We start from the raw sequence: 7530 nt of genomic DNA on the forward strand, positions 1-7530 counted from the left end.
GCCTGTGTTAACGAAAACTCCCATGAAGCAGACGTTGAAGCTTGTGGACCTTTCTTCAATGCTTCCTCAAAGGACCTATCAATAGATAAAGGAGATACAATGCTTAACATATAATAAGGGAAAATTTCTAGTTCTATTTCAGCATAATGTGACTATACTTTCTTAAATAAACTGAGTTTAAGTTTCATTATTACTGTTAAAAGTAAATGATTTTCAATTTTTCTTAGTTACTTTTCAAAATAAAGTGATGACATTACAACAGAAAACGTAAATTTATCTTCACCCCCCCTTAAAATCTTAAAGAAAGATACAAAATTCCTGTAGGATTTTTTTCTTCTTCAATGAACTCAGTTTTTACAAATATTTTAATATTTTTAGTTCCTTCTCAAAGAATATACTATTATCTTGAAAAACTAAAGTTTTACAATTTCTATGACGTTTACTTACAAGCTTTCTGCTTCCACGAAATTTCCTCTTTCTTCATCATCATCATCAGTTTGAGTTTGTGATTCGTTCTCCTTCCCAAATGCCTGTGTTAACGAAAACTCCCATGAAGCAGACGTTGAAGCTTGTGGACCTTTCTTCAATGCTTCCTCAAAGGACCTATCAATAGATAAAAGAGATACAATGCTTAACATATAATAAGGGAAAATTTATAGTTCTATTTCACCATAATGTGACTATACTTTCTTAAATAAACTGAGTTTAAGTTTCATTATTACTGTTAAAAGTAAATGATTTTCAATTTTTCTTACAGTTACTTTTCAAAATAAAGTGATGACATTACAACAGAAAACGTAAATTTATCTTCACTCCCCCTCCCCCTTTAAAGAAAAATACAAAATTCCTGTAGGATTTTTTCTTCTTCAATGAACTCAGTTTTTACAAATATTTTAATATTTTTAATTCCTTCTCAAAGAATACACTATATTCTGAAAAAACTAAAGTTTTACAATTTTCTGTGACGTTTACTTACAAGCTTTCTGCTTCCACGAAATTTCCTCTTTCTTCATCATCATCATCAGTTTGAGTTTGTGATTCGTTCTCCTTCCCAAATGCCTGTGTTAACGAAAACTCCCATGAAGCAGACGTTGAAGCTTGTGGACCTTTCTTCAATGCTTCCTCAAAGGACCTATCAATAGATAAAAGAGATACAATGCTTAACATATAATAAGGGAAAATTTCTAGTTCTATTTCAGCATAATGTGACTATACTTTCTTAAATAAACTGAGTTTAAGTTTCATTATTACTGTTAAAAGTAAATGATTTTCAATTTTTCTTACAGTTACTTTTCAAAATAAAGTGATGACATTACAACAGAAAACGTAAATTTATCTTCACTTCCCCCCATAAAACTCTTAAAGAAAGAAAGATACAAAATTCCTGTAGAATTTTTTTTCAATGAACTCAGTTTTTACAAATATTTTAATATTTTTAGTTCCTTCTCAAAGAATATACTATTATCTTGAAAAACTAAAGTTTTACAATTTCTGTGACGTTTACTTACAAGCTTTCTGCTTCCAAGAAATTTGCTCTTTCTTCATCATCACCATCATCAGTTTGAGTTTGTGATTCGTTCTCCTTCCCAAATGCCTGTGTTAACGAAAACTCCCATGAAGCAGACGTTGAAGCTTGTGGACCTTTCTTCAATGCTTCCTCAAAGGACCTATCAATAGATAAAAGAGAGACAATGCTTAACATGTAGTAAGGGATAAGAGTCCTTTACATACTATTAACATGAAAATCAATTTCAACCTCTTTTTTTTCTTTCTTTCAAAATTAAAAATTTCCTTTCATAAATTTAATTCTCAACATATATATATATATATATATATATATATATATATATATATATATATATATATATATACATTTACTTTAAACACTTACATCTGAGTTCCATTCTCTTCATAATACTCGTTTTCTCGGCGTCCTTGTTCATTCTCATCCTCCTCCTCCTGAACGTCATCTAAAAGCTGATCTAGTTCGCTGTAATGAAATAAGTTTTGTTACGAATATCTATTCTTTAAAAAATTAAAACATAACCATGACAATAGTTAGTTCTATTTCTTAGTTAATGAGAATTGTTTTTTACATATGAAGAATTTAATAAGATTATTAAAAGAGTATTTAATTATTTTACAAACTATTTTACGTTGTATTTAAGTAAATAGGGTTCAATTATATACTTTCTTAATTCTTTTTTATGACAGTTTAATAAATTCTAGTAACTATATTAAAGCTTTCAAACTATATAAAAATATTCAAATTGGTTTACTAGTTATTATAACTTATATTCAAAAAGTAAAAGTTTACATATGGAAATTCATTATACTTACTTCAACTCATTTAATATCTTATTCCAGCCATCCATTCTACTGACGAATGCACACACAATTCTCTCTCTCTTGCTCCTCTCTTCTGGTGCTCGTGATTGCATTCAATAAAATGTAGAAAATCCTCTTCTGCCATCTTTTTATATCTACGTAGTACTTAGCAATAAACAAATACCATATTCTGTGTTCATTCATGAGGTCAACGTACATGTTTACCACCCCGTGATTAAGACTCACTGCAAAACACCCTACTCTGTACTTGTTTATGAGGTCAATGTACATGTTTGCCACCCCGTGATTAAGACTCACTACAAAATACCCTATTCTGTACTTGTTTATGTGGTCAACGTACATGTTTATCACCGCGTGATTAAGACTCACTATCGATAACACGTCATTATACAACAGTTGCAATATCAACTTATTCACCAAATTCAGACTTAAAGTATTTATTTAAACCTTTTGCCTTCTCATACAGTAGTCCATAAAATATATATATATCACGTAATAAATTATAAAATTACTTTCATTAAATACGAACAATATACTCAGTTAATATGTTTAGTTCACTATCTTACTAAATACACATTCTCACAGAAGTACCTAGTTTTTTTTTTTTTCAGGAAATACAACCCACATAATTATTTTAGTAATTTCTAGTTACTGCATCTATTGCCATTACCATTCTTTCAAATTTCTTCATTTATTCTTTCGTCTCTTAATTCTTCGTTCATTTCGCGATGTCTAACAACGCTGAACATTTTACATAAATAATCCAGTATATATTGGTTTATTTTCATGTAAGAGAACTAAGTTTGTGTATCCTCTGCGAGTACATAATCAAATTTTTCATCTTGCGTTTTTATTACAATCACGAAAAATCAAATCCGACACCACTTATATGTACATCTACACACCTTACACACTCCAACAACATAAAAGAAAACTTAAGAGTACACACGATTTTTGTTCTTTCTTTCCTTCACCATGCGAAACACTGCTTCAAACTTAAGGCATATTCCTCCAACTCAAGATTCAAATATCTACCAAGAATTCAACGTTCAAACACATAAACACACACATAAAGTACACGAGGTAAGGGTATTATTATGAAACCTATAATACATTTCGCAAAACCCATTATTTAACCCCCCCCCCAAAAAAAAAAAAAAAAAAACGGAAATCGAAGCCGAAAACACTCACACATGTTATTTTCTAATTTAACTTTTTTTAAGCACCAAGTCTTTCTGAGATCTGAATTGACAACTAAAATAAAATTTAAATTAAGTTTACATATTGCCCCCCCATTCAAAGTATACGCTAACATACGGATATACTTTTTTTATACCATATTTAAAATATCCTTTCTTTTCTGTTTGCAATTATGACAGTTCCACTAGACACACGCACTTCTACAAAAAAGCACTAAAATATATCTAATATTCTACCGTAATTTACTACTTTCGTTGCATTTTCAAGGGCACAATAATAATGTCTTTCATTTTTATTTCTATGAAAACAACAGGTAATGCCATACAAACAATTAATCTTCTTGAAGCTGGGAAAATTCATGTCTTCTAAGTCTATTACATTTCGTCCAAGTACCTTCTCTAAATATTTTGACTTTTCTTTTCCTTTCGTATACATGTTCCTACATGATTTACTGTATTCTATCAGTACATTTTTAACTTCATAAAAACTTATGTCCCCATCATTCCAACCAATTCCATGATAATTCCCTCTTAACCAAAAAACACAACGTTGCTCTTTCTTTCTCAGTTTACTTATACAATAAGGGGATCGTATTATCCATTGCCGAATAAAATACATATTTACTCCAACAACGCAAAGTTCTTTTATAATAAATTCATTTTTATTATTTTTATATCCCTGAAATTCAATGACTGCATCCATTTTATGCTCAAATAAAAAACCAATACTTAAAAAAATGTCTTATTGCAATCTCATACAAATATAGTTCAGTTTATCCACAGTAACTCGTACAATCAACTATTCAAATTTGATAACGTGTCATCTATTAACCTGTGATTCAAATTTATTTACATGTAAACATCATAAACAGTGCAATCACTTATATTTGTTCTCTTATAGCATGAAGTCATCCCTTCAAGATCAACTCATACAAACAATTAGTCAAATTTCATAACGTGACTTGTATCATCATATGATTCAAACTTATTTATGTCCAAGTATCGAAAACAATGACACACGCGTACAATCACTAAAGTTTGCTTGTTCTCTTGTATCGTAAAGTCATCCCCTAACAAATACATTTACTCTGGTCATTCATATCAACAAAGTTACATATGATAAGACGCTACATCCACCATGACGCATCGGATCTCATACAAACATATCAGCAACGTCACCTCAACAATACGTAGACAATGCACTCATCCAAGAACATGATCTTTCATCACAACAACTGGCAGTGCTGCATACATGATCTAACCCATGATCTCCTATGATATTGACCTTTGACCCCAATTGCACAAAGTGCATACGTCAACTAACTGCAACCTCAGACTATACCCATGATCTGCTATCATGTTGACCTTTGACCCCCTCCCCCACAACATGACCTTTGGACTGGCACTGCTGCATACTATCTACTAAGTCGAACTTGAAATGCACGTAATTTTCAATAAGCTGCCATAAAATTTTGGCGGGTCTGTAACTTCCCCATTTTGTATCGAAAACAGAACCCAACCATCCCCATCGGGCTTCTAACCCATTCCCACTACTTACTTCTCCTCCTCCTACTAGTACTACTATTACTATTATTCTCACTACTACTACTACTGCTTACTACTACTACTTACTCCTCCTCCTCCTCCTCTTACTACTACTACTACTACTTATACTATGGATCCGTATAGTAAAACTACATGTTACCATTTGTTAAAGTGAACCTGCACCGGAGAATGCAAGAGCACACCAATAAATGAAACGAGAAAGTTTTTTTAAATGAATTTCTGTATGTATCCGTATAGTGAAACTGCACGCTTTAACTTTGTACGAACAAGAATGTTCCTCATATTTTTTTAATCAACATAATAATAGTATCCCTACTCTTTTTTTCTATACTACAATTCAATTTCCCACACATCGCTTCCTTTTAACACACCACGGCGCTGCAATCGGAGCAGAAATGCTGGGGAAAATGCTACGAAATAGAGCAGGTTCTATCGACAAGAAATGCCATAGGATATGCCATGGCATGGGAAATGCTATAGCATTTGCTACTTTACACGGTAGGATATCGATGATACGATTTTTGCTACGAGAAATGCTACGATAAATGCTTCCGTCTAAAACTAGCCTTAGACGGAAGCATTTATCGTAGCATTTCTCGTAGCAAAAATCGTATCATCAATATCCTACCGTGTAAAGTAGCAAATGCTATAGCATTTCCCATGCCATGGCATATCGTATGGCATTTCTTGTCGATAGAACCTGCTCTATTTCGTAGCATTTTCCCCAGCATTTCTGCTCCGATTGCAGCGCCGTGGTGTGTTAAAAGGAAGCGATGTGTGGGAAATTGAATTGTAGTAAAGAAAAAAGTTAGAGTAGGGATACTATTATTATGTTGATTAAAAAAATATGAGGAACATTCTTGTTCGTACAAAGTTAAAGCGTGCAGTTTCACTATACGGATACATACAGAAATTCATTTAAAAAAACTTTCTCGTTTCATTTATTGGTGTGCTCTTGCATTCTCCGGTGCAGGTTCACTTTAACAAATGGTAACATGTAGTTTTACTATACGGATCCATAGTATAAGTAGTAGTAGTAGTAGTAAGAGGAGGAGGAGGAGGAGTAAGTAGTAGTAGTAAGCAGTAGTAGTAGTAGTGAGAATAATAGTAATAGTAGTACTAGTAGTAGGAGGAGAAGTAAGTAGTGGGAATGGGTTAGAAGCCCGATGGGGATGGTTGGGTTCTGTTTTCGATACAAAATGGGGAAGTTACAGACCCGCCAAAATTTTATGGCAGCTTATTGAAAATTACGTGCATTTCAAGTTCGACTTTAATTTCTATATTTCCACATAAATACGCATCTCAGATGTAAGTGCACACCATATTTTCATTACTTATACACTACTCTATTAAAACATTAGAAATGTCTTCTGTAAATTTTAAAATCTATGGATCTGTATAGTATAACTGCACCGTTAAAAGTCCTTTGTATCATAATAACCATATGCGAAAACGGGCTTTAGAAGAAATAGTGACTGAAATATCTGTTTTTAGTTTTGGAGCCATAATTGCGCTCTTCTCCAGTGATTTGTTTGCTACGTCACGACAAAATGCTTATCAAAATGCTACCATGTAAAAGCACAGTATACTTTTCATGCCATAGAATATTATACGAGATTTTTGGCAGCACATCTGCTACGAGAAATGTTTTCGTCTAAAACTGGCCTTACTGATGACGGCCGACTTGAATCACAACTGGCAACGGTCGATAAAATATGATACGCGAAATGAAAGAAAGTAACATCAAGAAAAAGAAACAGAAAAGTAGAAAGGATGAAAGAAATAACGGAAGGACGCAGTTGTTACATGGAATGAAATTTGACAAATACAGTAGGCATATTATTTCAAGAACAAAGAGCATAAGAAAATGGGAAGTCAATAACATTCTTAGAAATGGTAAGAAGGATTATTGTTGCGCATGGAATGCGAAAAGGTAACAAATTTATTTCGGGGGGAGCTTGAGCCCAGGCCGATAGAACCATAAATGCGCCACTGAAGACAATTCTGCTTCCCTGATCCTTCACAGCATTGTTTTTCAACTTCATAAATATTTTGAACATCGCTTATATATATATATATATATAATTATGGGAACGGCATTACCCGTCCCCCCCAATGTTGAAGACAAATTTGCGCCGACTTGCCGGACAAAAAAAAAAAAAAAAAAAAAAAAAAAAGACTGGAGCTCTAAAGATAAATACGTTGGTGCGAGAAGGGGAAATTTGACTTTCGGGTTTTGTAGCAGCACACAATTTGTCTTTTAATGTAATAGAACATTTGCCAGCGCTTATAAAATCCGTTTGTAGGGACTCAGAAATTTGCAATGAAAATAACTCAGCTGTTCTGTTTTTAGAACATAATTTCTCATTTTTTTTTTTTTTTTGTAAATTCAACCTGGCAACACTGGTCAAATGGA

General features: G+C 32.7%; 1 long non-coding RNA gene across 1 annotated transcript; it reads right to left on the reverse strand.

Moving 5' to 3' along the window:
* On the reverse strand, positions 1-1126 carry LOC145672776 (uncharacterized). Its single transcript, XR_014128649.1, has 3 exons — positions 977-1126; positions 448-603; positions 1-75 (listed from the first exon to the last, which is right to left on the reverse strand). It is a non-coding gene; the product is annotated as an uncharacterized LOC145672776 (long non-coding RNA).
* Positions 1127-7530: the final 6404 nt, after the last annotated feature.

Source organism: Thermobia domestica, chromosome 16, assembly GCF_964235325.1.
Source record: "Thermobia domestica chromosome 16, izTheDome1.hap1.1, whole genome shotgun sequence".
NCBI lineage: Eukaryota > Metazoa > Arthropoda > Insecta > Zygentoma > Lepismatidae > Thermobia > Thermobia domestica.